We start from the raw sequence: 15631 nt of genomic DNA on the forward strand, positions 1-15631 counted from the left end.
CCTTTTGCACTACAGACTATTATCATTTTTTCCCCATGGTTGAGTTCATGGAGTAAATCATATTTGAGGAGTCTTACTAGAATAATCAGATAAGTGACATACTGTGGCATATTAATAGCACAATGGCTACATTTGCACAATTATATGAAGGAAATTATACTCACCACCAAGGTTAGTGTGGGGCATGTAACCCCCGTAGGCCTATTGCAACACTGCTTGGAGGGGGAAAATACCAAAACACTGCATAGGAGTAGGGAAAGGTAACTCCGGAGCATTGAACTCTTGATTTGACTTTTATACAACAGGGCCAATAGGAGATTATGAAATTGAAAAACAACTGTACATTTTGTAGTGTACACCAAATCCTACAATTCCATATGATTTTATATGTAATTCTATGGTGTACGCTTACTTCCGACTCACTGATTTACAGTAACTCTATGTATTAATAATAATAATAATATATGCCATTTTATCCAAAGAGACTTACAGTCATGAGTGCATACATTTTTACATATGGGTGGTCCTGGGAATCAAACCCACAACCCTGTTGGTGCAAGCGCCACACTCTACCAACTGTGCCATACAGGACCACTATGTGAGTATCATATAGATTTACAGTTTGAAAAGCTATAAAATAGTGACACAATTGACCGAAATAAGGTTAGGCCAAAGAACTGAAATAAAACCTGAGCAATACTTTGAACTTTCCAGGGCCCCCTCTATACTTCTTATCACACACAGGCTTACTCCAGGCTGAGACCTGAGACCACAGTGCCCTATTTACATGAGAACGAGCATGGGGGGCTGTATCTACTGATTTGGGAAAAGTTTGCTGTGTATAGAAGTGTCTATTTTTGCAGCAGTGTGCTATGGCTGCAGTCTCGGCATGTCTCTGTCCCCGTTCCCCTCCTGTACACACTACATGTTAATGTTTTTAAATGTATGTCAATTGTAAAGTATTTTGTCTATAATGTATTTTTCATTATGTGTCGGACCCCAGTAAGAATAGCTGTCGCCATTGGCGTCGGCTAATGGGGATCCTAATAAATCAAATAAAAAATCTCTCTCTCTCTCTCTCAATTCAGTTCAAGGGGCATTATTGGCATGGAAAACATATGTTTACATTGCCAAAGCAAGTGAAATAGATAAAAGTGAAATAAACAATAAAAATGAACAGTAAACATTACACTCACAAAAGTTCCAAAAGAATAAAGACATTTCAAATGTCATATTATGTCTATATACAGTGTTGTAACGATGTGCAAATAGTTAAAGTAAAAAAGGGATAATAAATAAACATAAATATGGGTTGTATTTACAATGGTGTTTGTTCTTCACTGGTTGCCCTTTTCTTGTGGCAACAGGTCTCTCTCTCTCTCTCTCTCTCTCTCTCTCTCTCTCTCTCTCTCTCTCTCTCTGTTCAGCTGATTGGTCTACTGAATATTCCTCTGGAACACAGAGCTAAGAGACATGAGGCGATGTGGGCGGAGTCAGCCGAGAGGGAGGAGTTGTTTCGTGTGTGTTGAAGAGTCAGCTGAGAAATAAACTGCGCTAGCTGCTTGTCCTCATCCGGAATGTTGACCACTGGAGCGTCTTGAGCAAGAAAAGCAACGCTGTTGCGCTAGCTACGGAGTCTTCGCCTCCCAAGAGCAAGGCTGTCTGATTGCTCTTGTTTGAATTTCTACAGAGACCTGTCAATATGGTGAGTGTATTATTCCAAGATCAAGGGAGTCTTGTGTTATTTGGAATATGGTGTAATTGTATGCATCTTTCTTGACTTTCTAGAGCACAGCAAGCGAAGTTTAGTGTCGCTATCTAGCTAGCTAGAGCCTCGGGATGTAAACTACTGTCTGGTGAGACGAACACAGCGCAGCGTGGCTAGTAGAATGAGGCTCTATCTTTCACGAAAGTGTGAGGAGGGTTTGGATGTGGATAGCTGTTAGAACTTGTTTTGCAAATCAGTGTAATTTGTAGTCTACAACATAGGTTAATATTGTGAATCACAAATGTGACAGTTACTAAATAACCAAAGCTTAATATAGCCACATGTATACCCAGTGCTGTCGGGACTGCGTGCAGGCAGATAAGCTGAGTGCTCGTAGGGACGAGGTTGGGAGAAGCAAGATCTCCTGTATTGGGGCAACTAAAGCTTACTAAACTACTATAGTTAGGTAGTTAAAAGTACAAATCCAGAGGGGTATCAATGAGTTAGTTTAGTCTTTTATAAAAGTTAGCTGGCTAACTATTGATTTTCTGGTTCATTAAGAAAGCTAAACTTAGATGTGTTTTTGATTGCTGAGTCAAATAGACCATGCCCATTTCAAGCTTATCGTTCAAAAAAATAAGAAGTTATTTTCAGAATATTTAGTCAAGTTAACTGGGTAACTCATTGATCCTGTTTTGTAGTATACCCCTCTGATAGTTCTCAATATATAAACAACATTTTGCGTGTAGTCACGACTTTCTGACTGTTTACTGTGCTGGCTTGTTTACAGATATTGCATAACTGCTTACTATCCAACTAGCTACCAGCCAGGCGCAGCCCCTGGTGAAGTCCCTGCCTGTCCTACCCTCAGTAGCCTAACCGCCCTACCCTTTTCACCGGTCCGGTCAGTCTTATCCCATGGCTTCATTTGCTTTGGGGGTGGGGTGAAAGGCTTTTTTCCAGGCAGCTAGCTACTCGTGTACTGAACCATGGATGGTGGTTGGCTTCTACAACCCCTCTCAAAACGCGCAGCGGAAATATATACAGTATGCTTATAGTAGGCTTATTCAGAGGCTAAGTATTTCAAATCTAACTGGATGGGACATCAGGGATGGATTTTGCAAGGATTTTATTAAATAAAACTGATGTTATGCTGTAGATGTGATATGTGATCATATTAGTTATCCAAAAACAACAGATTTGTTTGACTTAATGCTGATTCAGAAGAAACACCCAGCAGTGTACTGTGCAGCTCATCCAAGAAATGTAGTTGGTTAGAACCATCAAAATATATAGATGGATCATAATGGCATAGTAAGTTTTGGGAACAGTCCCTATCCCTTTCCACTGAACTACATTTGTACTGCTACTAATGTAGGCCTGCTATGTAACATGTTAATACAAAATAGTTACTAGTATAATTACAGCGTCACTACACCGGTATAACAGCAACTTAATAGACATTTTTACCAATATAAAGTGTTACCAACTAGTTTTAAATTCACACCCTCTGCTACAATCTAGCTATTTCAAGTACATATTCTGTAAGCGACTGACATGATGGGGCATGAGTTTAGGAGGCCGAAGACAGACAGCTAGCTCAGAGCTGCTGAGCTCACATATTTTACATAAGCAACCTGTCTGGCCATGGCGGTTCAAGTCTCTTCTCTGGATGAGTCTGACTAACAAATGGCTTTGTTGGATCATATCCTATTGGCATTTAATTTGTTCTACCAATCTATTCCATTCATCATACAAGCAGTTCATTCAGTGAATGTAGGCAAGCCTATTAGCTTGTTGGTTTAGTTTATTGTGGGGGATGGAAAGTGAAAGGGATAGGCCTAGTTCACCCAAATTACAAATTCCCTTGTTGAGAGCTCACCAAACTTTCAATCTGAAGAGGCCTTGCAGACATATCAATTGTACTTCCACATACATTTTTTATTATTATTATTATTATTATTATGTTCTTTGTCATAGTGGTGAGCTCTCTCACCCTAAGTAGCATTCCATTCGGCCTTGCGTCAGTTTGCAGTCATATAACACTCGCTATTCAGTGCCAATACCCCCTTATTGATGGTTGGTCATGCCGCTTTTTCCGAAGTCTGGGATGCAGAGTCAGAGTTTAGGCCTAATTCAATGACACCAATTACTAGGTTCTGTCCTATTCCTGATAAAGAAAAGGAGAGCCGCACACTCTAGGAGCTCAGATGCAATCATTTAATAACCAACATTTCGACAGACAAGCTGTCTTCATCAGGGTATAGATATGTCCTATTCCTGCCTAAGTTATTTCTCTCATGAGTTATGAGCACAGCTGATGTTGACACACCTCCCGTATTCTGTCTAATCAATTCTAGTAACTAATTTGAAACAGAATTTGTGGGTGTGGTGGTAGGTGCTGTTTGGAAACCAGTAGCTGAATCATGAAAAACCGGGATGTTATAGGCTAGGCCTACTTTTCTTGTGTAGGTAGGCGTCAAAGGTTGTACAAAGCATAAAACTACTTCCAAAGAACCCCAAGGCTTGTGGATGAAAAAAGTTGTAATGCCTTTATTAGATTACATGGCAGCAGGACAAGATGAGAAAGCTTTGCGGGCAGCTAGAGAAGCCTTAGTTTGTCAGGGTCACTTACCTTTCAATTTAATTATTATTTTATCTAGCTACCTCAGTTATAGCTAAGTAATTACATTATGGTTACTAAAGTAGTCTGTAATTGATTTACAGAAGGGCAATTTAATATATTTAGCCTACTGGTCCTATAAATATGGACATGAACTCTCACCCGCCATCATCCACCCATGATTATTACCCTGAAGGCAGAATGATGCAATGACTGTCTAACCAACCAACCACAGCATGGTGGATTCAATTTCTCAATGTAAGGAGCCGGTCCAAATCTGTCGGAAACCTGAGAAGCAGGAATGCTTTATTTTCTAAAGCAGGTAACTGAACACCCCTGCTAGTATGTTTGTGTGCAGGAAGAACAGGGAGAGTGGTGCAGAACGATGGCAATGTTCCAGAAAATGTCACTCAGCCACTATGAGCTGGAATCTGTGCTGTAAAATCTAAAACAAACCAGGGTTAGTGGGCTTGGCGAGATGTATTCATGAAAACAAAAGGGTTTTGAGTGACATTCATTCATTCCCTGGTGCAACTTCAGAACAATAGAGGCATTTTGTGCTCTTGAATTTTATCGCTGTGCCTGGACATCATTAGTATTCTCTTCTCAGAGTTGAATGGATCATTTGGCTTTATCTGTACATCGTTTCTCATATTATCAGTACATATTTCACCAAACCTATAAGTGACGAGAACTTGGAGAAAGGTATTTCAATGATTTATAACATACAGTAGGTAGGGCCCTATAAAATCGGGGTTGCGGACAATGCGAATGGAATCACGGAATCCAGACATGAAAACGGAATTCAACAATAAAAAATGTTTTATTGAACTTCGTAGGAAATCAACTAAATGTATTGAAATTATTAGAAAATGCATTAATTTGCCCAAGTTAATCATAAGACATGAACAAAATGCATAAGTAGCAAGGTTTCCATCCAATTGGGACACATTTTCAAGCAAATATTCTAAAATAAAAACAATATGCGCATTTTCCCACCAGAGATGTGTTTCTATCAAATGGACTTGTTGCGGATAAAAGGCTGTGCATGATGACGTAGTGCACAAAAAAAATAATTTTGCAGTAAAATGTCCATGTACTGAATAAAAAAAATAGAAGTTAAATGGGTTTCCATCGCATTTTCAACTATACTGACTGTTTTGTCACAAAATAAATTGTGTTATATAGCGAATGTGCCCAGTCTGGTCTTGGTACCTGCGCTCTAGCCAATAGCTTGCAGATACAGTGTGGGTAGGTAGGTTATCTATATAATGAAATTTAGGGCAAAAGAGCAAGACGTTTTTTTATTTGTCAAACGGCAACCAAGCATCGATCATCATGTAACCAGAATAAGACCCTCAATATTTATTGGAAAGGAGCATCAACCTCATCACCTTGCAGTTTCACCACCCTCTGAAGTTCATAATCATTTATTTAATCTGTAGCCTAACAAACTGCATGCTTTCCCGAGTCATAGTGGGAGGACCACACAACATATCATCACGCGACTCCAAGTTTTCTTCGATATGATGGTTATTATATCAATATTTGCGCATAAAGGCGTTTCCACTGCCATTTCTCGCATAATTAATTTTACAGACACAAAAAGATCCCACATTGTCTAGTGTATTTTGTTTTGCCGACATTTGGAAAGTTTACCAACAAATGTGCTTTTTCCATCAGGCCTGTTTATCTGACATGTACTTTACTCGCATAAAAAGGTTGGAAGGAAACCTGCTTAGTGATTCGTTCTTTCCTGCAACTTTCTGAAATGGCACAGGAATGCCCCTGTCTGTGTGTGTGCGGTATGTCTAGTTTACACTTTGTGTAGCCGTTAGTGATAATGCTAATGATAACAGTTTGCTGGTAGATGGAAAGGCTTTGTTAACTACAAAGTAGCCTATGCCGACCTGGCAGAAAGATATAATGATTATTTGCATCAATCCAGCGGCCATTTGTTTTGCAAACTCTGCTTTGTTTTGTAAAATCTAAATCACATGAACGCTACAGAAACACCGCTAACCAAACAATGATCTCTGGCTGGTGCACACTTGCATTAAAGGGTAACTACACCCAAAATTCAACATTTCTTAGATTTTTCACAGACCTCAAAAGTGGTCTCCTGATGTGGTGTAGCCCTGTACTCTCGTACCCGTATACAGGTTAAAAATTGAAGATTTGGGCACTGATAAATGCCTAAATTGTAATGCAGTGGCTGTACAGTAACATGCTATACATGATGTCAATCTACACATAATCTCCAAACTGTTCTCTTTCAATTGCTTCCATGGTTATGCATTTCATATTTCTTCTGTAACAAACATTTCAATTTAGCCCTATCCATATAGGCCAATTCTCACGAGTGTAAAGGGTTAAGCATTGTTGTGGACTTAGAACATCCTATTTTGTTGTGATTTTGAGAGAGAAAAACAGATTTTCTTTTGGGGGGGAACGAAACCTGGAAAAACTAAATGGAGAAAACAGAAATTGGGGGAAAAACTAAATGGAATCGGGCAAGAAATACAACAGATTTTATAAGGCCGTACTACCATAGGGATAGGGTGTTATATAGGGATAGGGTGTTATATAGGGATAGGGTGTTATATAGGGATAGGGTGTTATATAGGGATAGGGTGTTATTACATTTACATTTACGTCATTTAGCAAACGCTCTTATCCAGAGCGACTTACAAACCGGTGCACTCACCCTATAGCCAGTGGGATAACTACTTTACAATATTTTTATTTTTTTTATTTTCTATTTTTTTTTAGGGGGGGGGGGGGGGTAGAAGGATTACTTTATCCTATCCCAGGTATTCCTTAAAGAGGTGGGGTTTCAAATGTCTCCGGAAGGTGGTGAGTGACTCCGCTGTCCTGGCGTTGTGAGGGAGCTTGTTCCACCATTGGGGTGCCAGAGCAGCGAACAGTTTTGACTGGGCTGAGCGGGAACTATGCTTCCGCAGAGGAAGGGGAGCCAGCAGGCCAGAGGTGGATGAACGCAATGCCCTCGTTTGGGTGTAGGGACTGATCAGAGCCTGAAGGTACAGAGGTGCCGATCCCCTCACAGCTCCATAGGCAAGCACCATGGTCTTGTAACAGATGCGAGCTTCAACTGGAAGCCAGTGGAGTGTGCGGAGGAGCGGGGTGACGTGAGAGAACTTGGGAAGGTCGAACACCAGACGGGCTGCGGCATTCTGGATGAGTTGTAGGGGTTTAATGGCACAGGCAGGGAGCCCAGCCAACAGCGAGTTGCAGTAATCCAGACGGGAGATGACAAGTGCCTGGATTAGGACCTGTGCCGCTTCCTGTGTAAGGCAGGGTCGTACTCTCCGAATGTTGTAGAGCATGAACCTGCAGGATCGGGTCACCGCCTTGATGTTAGCGGAGAACGACAGGGTGTTGTCCAGGGTCACGCCAAGGCTCTTCGCACTCTGGGAGGAGGACACAACGGAGTTGTCAACCGTGATGGCGAGATCATGGAACGGGCAGTCCTTCCCCGGGAGGAAGAGCAGCTCCGTCTTGCCAAGGTTCAGCTTGAGGTGGTGATCCGTCATCCATACTGATATGTCTGCCAGACATGCAGAGATGCGATTCGCCACCTGGTTATCAGAAGGGGGAAAGGAGAAGATTAGTTGTGTATCGTCAGCGTAGCAATGATAGGAGAGGCCATGTGAGGATATGACAGAGCCAAGTGACTTGGTGTATAGGGAGAATAGGAGAGGGCCTAGAACTGAGCCCTGGGGGACACCAGTGGTGAGAGCACGTGGTGCGGAGACAGCTTCTCGCCACGCCACTTGGTGGTTATATAGGGATAGGGTGTTATATAGGGATAGGGTGTTATATACAGTGAGGGAAAAAAAGTATTTGATCCCCTGCTGATTTTTTACGTTTGCCCACTGACAAAGAAATGATCAGTCTATAATTTTAATGGTAGGTTTATTTGAACAGTGAGAGACATAATAACAACAACAAAATCCAGAAAAACGCATGTCAAAAATGTTATAAATTGATTTGCACTTTAATGAGGGAAATAAGTATTTGACCCCCTCTCAATCAGAAATATTTCTGGCTCCCAGGTGTCTTTTATACAGGTAACGAGCTGAGATTAGGAGCACACTCTTAAAAGGAGTGCTCCTAATCTCAGTTTGTTACCTGTATAAAAGACACCTGTCCACAGAAGCAATCAATCAATCAGATTCCAAACTCTCCACCATGGCCAAGACCAAAGAGCTCTCCAAGGATGTCAGGGACAAGATTGTAGACCTACACAAGACTGGAATGGGCTACAAGACCATCGCCAAGCAGCTTGGTGAGAAGGTGACAACAGTTGGTGCGATTATTCGTAAATGGAAGAAACACAAAAGAACTGTCAATCTCCGTCGGCCTGGGGCTCCATGCAAGATCTCACCTCGTGGAGTTGCAATGATCATGAGAACGGTGAGGAATCAGCCCAGAACTACACGGGAGGATCTTGTCAATGATCTCAAGGCAGCTGGGACCATAGTCACCAAGAAAACAATTGGTAACACACTACGCCGTGAAGAACTGAAATCCTGCAGCGCCCAGAAGGTCCCCCTGCTCAAGAAAGCACATATACAGGCCCGTCTGAAGTTTTCCAATGAACATCTGAATGATTCAGAGGAGAACTGGGTGAAAGTGTTGTGGTCAGATGAGACCAAAATCGATCTCTTTGGCATCAACTCAATTCACCTTGTTTGGAGGAGGAGGAATGCTGCCTATGACCCCAAGAACACCATCCCCACCGTCAAACATGGAGGTGGAAACATTATGCTTTGGGGGTGTTTTTCTGCTAAGAGGACAGGACAACTTCACCGCATCAAAGGGACCTCCTTCCCTCAGCCAGGGCATTGAAAATGGGTCGTGGATGGGTATTCCAGCATGACAATGACCCAAAACACACGGCCAAGTCAACAAAGGATTGGCTCAAGAAGAAGCACATTAAGGTCCTGGAGTGGCCTAGCCAGTCTCCAGACCTTAATCCCATAGAAAATATGTGGAGGGAGCTGAAGGTTCGAGTTGCCAAACGTCAGCCTCGAAACCTTAATGACTTGGAGAAGATCTGCAAAGAGGAGTGGGACTAAATCCCTCCTGAGATGTGTGCAAACCTGGTGGCCAACTACAAGAAACGTCTGACCTCTGTGATTGCCAACAAGGGTTTTGCCACCAAGTACTAAGTCATGTTTTGCAGAGGGGTCAAATACTTATTTCCCTCATTAAAATGCAAATCAATAAAAAAAAATTTTTACATGCGTTTTTCTGGATTTTTGTTTTGTTATTCTGTCTCTCACTGTTCAAATAAACGTAACATTAAAATTATAGACTGATCATGTCTTTGTCAGTGGGCAAAAGTACAAAATCAGCAGGGGATCAAATACTTTTTCCCCTCACTGTAGGCATAGGGTGTTATATAGGGATAGGGTGTTATATAGGGATAGGGTGTTATATAGGGATAGGGTGTTTCTGGTAATATTAAGTTTGTGTTGAACATTCCAAAGACCATAAATACAGCAAGCCTCTACATCATTTTTGCTGTTTTTGCCTAAATTCCCTATTGTTTATGCCATGTTTATTACATAACTCAATGTAGGCTTTTCTATGTTAGTTATAAACTCTCATATGTCCATATGATCAGTCTCACGAATGTTTGATCCATTGTACAGTAGCCAAAATAAAAATGTATTATATTTACACTTCTTGATCTTATTTAAACTTTTTGAATAACAATCAATAGATAAAATCTTGAATTCTTAGTTGAATAAAAACTAAAATAGCCTAGCCATAGCCCACCCTGGCAGCAGGCTTGTGCACAAGCATAACATCTCCCTCCCGTCCAAGCCATTCATTATGCACATTGCATAAGGTCATTTCTCCCAGCCGGCCCAATGAAATCCTCATCCAATTAGCGATTGTCCATGTCTCCCAAAGCTTTTCTCAGACACTTCTGCTATTCAGCCCTCCACGATGACATCAGGCTCTCTCTTATAACCTTCTTTACGCTGCTGCCCCAAAATAATGACGCTGCCAATTAATGAAGAATCAACATGTGCAACAAGCACATCTACTGAGGTGTGACCACAATCTGAACCATCCACTGATAAAATAGTCAGTCATGACAGAGATAGCAGTGTTCATTTGGAACGCAGTCCAGTAAATTAAAGCCTGTACTGTACTACAGACGGTCAGAAGAACCTTATTGGAGAAGTAGGTATTTATTTATGCTCTTCAGTCTTTTCATATGCATTCATTTGCTTATTGAATGTCTAATTACTGCAAACTGAGGTTACATTCTTCAACTATGCTTAAATGCTTGTTTTGTCTATGGATTACTGTGTAATTGCTATTGGATAACTGTGTATTGTGCAATTTCACAGATTTAAAGTGATGATTTACTCCACTCAGGACCCTTATCTAATCAAGTTGTGGAATCTGGCTAGGTTTTCTTATCTAGCCTACCATGCACAACAAATGAAACGTTGCGTCTTGTCTTTAAAGAAAAATAGTTGCAAAACTTCCAGTAGTTATTATCCCTTCAAGACACGTCTCTCAGCAAACTGCAAACTGTTTTCTTGATTCATTTGACATATCCTTTGAGTGCTTCTACCTTAAAAATAGGTTACACTGTCACCTTACTGTAGAGAGGCAGGCAGTCACAAACCAAAATCTTCCTTAAATTATGAATTTTTCATGACGGTGCGTCTTCCAGCAACATTGGACTGCTCTGTTCTTGCTTGACTTCAGATTTTTAAATGGTGTTCCACATACAGCTTGAAATACTGCTGGAAAATACAAGGCTACATCTCTTCTTCAGTTGTTTGAGCCTAAGCCTCTTGTCATTTGCCCTGATCAGTGTGGACATGATGATGTAGGTTAGTGATAAGACAGAGATGCCCATGAACCCTAAAGAACAGCATCTTGTACACTGTCTGGCACTTCCTACCATTGCAGCAGGCTCCTCAATCCTGAGTCTGTGCATGTGAGTGTCAGTTGGATGTTACATATGTCATTTAGGTGTAAGAATGAAACAATGGGGTCTTGGGAGGGAGGAGGTATGTTCAGTTGAGTTTCACACGCTGCTTTTGCAACCGTCACTGCTTGGAGGCGGGACATTTTTTAAAACTGTGTGAGCTCTTGTTGGCGTTTGGGTGGGTCATAATGTGGCACTTAATAGGGCTGGCACAATTACCATATAATTGAGTAACCGACGATTATGGATGAAGACCGTCACAGAAATAAAATAACCGTCATAACCATTTACATTATTATTATTATTACAGTGCATTTGGAAAGTATTCAGACCCCTTGACTTTTCCTACATTTTGTTACGTTATAGCCTTATTCTAAAATGGATTAAATTGTTTTTTTCCCTCATCAACCTACACACAATACCCCGTAATGACAAAGCAAAAACAGGTTTTTAGACATTTTTGCAAATGTATTGAAAATAAAAAACGGAAATATCACATTTATATAAGTATTCAGACCCTTTACTCAGTACTTTGTTGAAGCACCTTTGGCAGCGATTACAAGCTTCTTGGGTATGACGCTACAAGCTTGGCACACCTACATTTGGGGAGTTTCTCCCATTCTCCTCTGCAGATCCTCTCAAGCTCTGTCAGGTTGGATGGGGAGTGTCGCTGCACAGCTATTTTCAGGTTCAAGTCTGGGCTCTGGCTGGGCCACTCAAGGACATTGAGACTTGTCCCAAAGCCACTCCTGCGTTGTCTTGGGTGTGTGCTTAGGATCGTTGTCCTATTGGAAGGTGAACCTTCGCCCCAGTCTGAGGTTCTGAGTGCTCTGGAGCAGGTTTTCATCAAGGTTCTCTCTGTACTTTGTTTCTTTCATCGTTCTTTCGATCCTGACTAGTCTCCCAGTCCCTGCCGCTGAAAAACATCCCCACAGCATGATGCTGCCACCACCATGCTTCACTGTAGGGATGGTGCCAGGTTTCCTTCAGACATGACGCTTGGCATTCAGGCCAAAGAGTTAAATCTTGGTTTCATCAGACCAGTGAATCTTGTTTCTCATGGTCTGAGTCCTTTAGGTGCCTTTTGGCAAACTCCAAGCGGGCTGTCATGTGCCTTTTACTTAGGAGTGGCTTCCGTCTGGCCACTCTACCAAAAATGCCTGATTGGTGGAGTGCTGTAGAGATGGTTGTCCTTCTGGAAGCTACTCCCTTCTCCACAGAGAAACTCTGGAGCTCTTTCAGAGTGACCATCGAGTTCTTACAGCATTTCACTGTAAGGTGTTATATTCGGCGCATGTGACAAATGTTATTTCATTTGGTTTGGTCACCTCCCTGACCAAGGCCCATCTCCCCCGATTGCTTAGTTTGGCCGGGGAATGATGGAGGCCACTGTTCTTGGGGACCTTCAATGCTGCAGAAATATGTTGGTACCCTTCCCCAGATCTGTGCCTCGACACAATCCTGTCTCGGAGCTCTACGGACAATTCCTTTGACCTCATGGCTTGGTCTTTGCTCTGACATGCATTTTCAACTGTGGGACCTTTATATAGACTGGTGTGTGCCTTTCCAAATCATGTCCAATCAATTGAATTGACCACAGGTGGACTCCAATCAAGTTGTAGAAACATCTCAAGGTTGACCAATGGAAACAGGATGCACCTGAGCTCAATTTCGAGTCTCATAGCAAAGTGTCTGAATACTTATGTAAATAAGGTATTTCAGTTTTTTATTTGTAATAAATGTGCAAAGATTTCTAAAAACCTGTTTTCGCTTTGCCATTATGGGGTATTGTGTGTATATGATATGATATTGATGAGAAATCAATAATTGTATCCATTTTAGAATAAGGCTGTAACGTAATAAAATGTGGAAAAAGTCAAGCTGTCTGAATACTTTCCGAATGCACTGTATAAAAATAATACAAAAAATACTTCCCTGTTGTGCCGGCTGGCGCGTAGGGCAGCAACAAAGGCTCTCCATTTCTGGCAGTCTTTGGTGAATGTAATCCTGTACCAAATACCTGAAGTGATTCACATGAGCAACACAACACCTGTAGCATGTCTGGATTTTCTCCAGAACCTTTGAAGAATGACCTGGCTGTCCGAACATGATCAGTCCTGTCTGTCCTTTAGCTTCCTGGGGTCAAGGTGCAGCTATAGCTTCAGCCTCTCATGCTAATGCTGGTAAGCCATGCAGGCTGAGGCTGCAACGAGAGGAACTAATATTGCTTGAGAAACCAACCTCAAAGGTCACTCAATTAGATCTACTTGTCTTTCTTGTTTCTCAGTGGTTATAACCTACTCTTGTTGAGTGTTGTGAAGTACCATAGTGCCTGAGACCTTCACTACCTTTCTTCTACGGTAGGCTCTCGGTGTCACAGACTGTGTTGGTACATTACTGTCAGGATGAATGGTATGGAGCGATTTCACTGCCAATAGAAACAGAAAACAGGGGGAAGCAATACTCGTCCTTTACATAAACTTTCTGAACTTATCCCTATGGTCTTTAGCTAAGTGGGCTAACACAGTCTTGTGACATGTAGGAGACCTGGTTTGAACTTAGTATATTATTATTATATTATTATTATATTATTATATTAGTCAGTCACGAGCAAGATTAAATAGGGAGTCGAAAGGCTATCCTTAGAAGGGCTACGACAGGGCTATTCAACTATATTCTTATGGGGGGCCAAATTGCAATTTTTGTGACACTAATTTCTAAGGTGCCCTAATAGCTTATAGCCAAAATGGTTCAAACATTAGATCCAAAATCTTAGGATTTAGTTGAAGTTATGAATTCAATGATTCAATTTATGCATTAGAAATTAAAACATATTAAATTCAAATTCAATAACCTAATACAAATGGAAAATTATGGAATTAAAGTTCTGGTGGCACTGAAATCGCTCCATAGAATGGTTGCCTGCGAGTCATAGAGGTGTACATTTGACCTCCAGTTGGGACTGAGAAACTCCCGGAGAGCGCCGTGACTCCCAGAGTTTCTAATGTCCAAAACGGTTCATAATGAGCTTTCAAGTGGGAAATGCGAGTGGAAAACTCTAGAAACATCATTGTACTCCAAGTTCGATAGTTCCGGGTCTCCTATCTCCAAGGAGCATATGAATGCAGCACCAGTTGATGCTGGGGGACGGGACAAGGGACTAGGGGAGGGCCATCGCTGTCATGTCAGGCAGCGCTACGCCATAAGTCATGCCACTAGGCCTGCCAGTCCTAATTCAACTGGCCTTTTTATAGACCATTGCGATTACACTGACTATCCAGTCACACTAGCCAGTCTATTTCAAAAGACTGACTGAATACAAAGCACATAACGACTCTGTGATCCTCCTATAGGCCTACTATTACACATCCTTGTTTTGTTTTACATTGATTAATTACTTATCTTGGAGCAATTGACAACCATAATAAGTGGCGTCAAATCAGTTACTGCAGGTAGATGTCTCTGCCCTGTGACCACATAGAGGTCCCCATCTGACTTCATCCATGACTGTGAGAAACAGAAGAAAGGCCCATTCTGATTCAGTAGCTAGCAGGCTTACAGTCGGACGGTGGTGGTGTCTGGTAAGGGAGTCTCTCTCTGGGAAGGGAACTGCCCATAAATATGCTTGTTATTCACTTCTTGGCTGCCCCAGCTCCCCTTCCAGCCCCAACCCCTCCTTCCTAGCCCCTCCAGCAGCATCCGCAGTCCCAGCTCCCCAGCCCCAGCGTCTCCAGCCTAGTCCCAGTCCCAGCCCAACCCCTCAAGCCCCAGCTTCCCTGCAGCTTCAGCCCAGCTCCCCTCCCCAGCCCCAGCGTCTCCAGCCTAGTCCCAGTCCCAGCCCAGCCCAACCCCTCAAGCCCCAGCTTCCCTGCAGCTTCAGCCCAGCTCCCCTCCCAGGCAGCTCAGCTCCCCAGCCCCAGCTCTCCTCCAGCTCAGCTCCAGCTCCCGTTTCCCTCATAGCCCAAGCAGCACAGCACCACAGCTGAACAGGCCAGGGCTGCACATTCCAGTGCCCCGGCCCGCACACTGCCAGAGGGCCTTCTCTCATCACCACTCTTTGGCCTACGAATCAGTGCATGCCATTCAGGGCCTTGCTCTTTTTTTTTACCCAATACCCTATGTGGAAAGAATTTGCTCCCATCATTCCAAAGAGGACTGCAGTGAGCTTCGTCCAGCAATCATGTGGTATGGAGGGGATGATCCGCAGGCAGGCAGTGTAGCAGGCAGGAAGTGTAGTAGGTTGGTAGGCAAGACAGTAAGGCATGCAGGCAACATAACAGGCTGCGAGACCGGGCCTCACCTGCTCAGATGGAAG

The 15631-nt window shown here is 42.5% G+C and overlaps 1 protein-coding gene across 2 annotated transcripts in view; it reads left to right on the forward strand.

Moving 5' to 3' along the window:
* The first annotated feature begins 1551 nt into the window (after nucleotides 1–1551).
* LOC311116508 (growth factor receptor-bound protein 10-like) overlaps nucleotides 1552–15631 on the forward strand; it is an 85026-nt gene continuing 70946 nt past the window's right edge. The window contains exon 1 of one of the 2 annotated variants that reach the window (XM_084157423.1): nucleotides 1552–1705. The gene's annotated coding sequence lies outside the window, so the exon portion shown is untranslated. The remainder of the gene's footprint in view (nucleotides 1706–15631) is intronic. The other variant, XM_084157422.1, reaches the window with a different exon arrangement.

This window comes from Coregonus lavaretus (genome assembly GCF_964263955.1).
Source record: "Coregonus lavaretus genome assembly, chromosome: 3".
NCBI classification, from domain to species: domain Eukaryota; kingdom Metazoa; phylum Chordata; class Actinopteri; order Salmoniformes; family Salmonidae; genus Coregonus; species Coregonus lavaretus.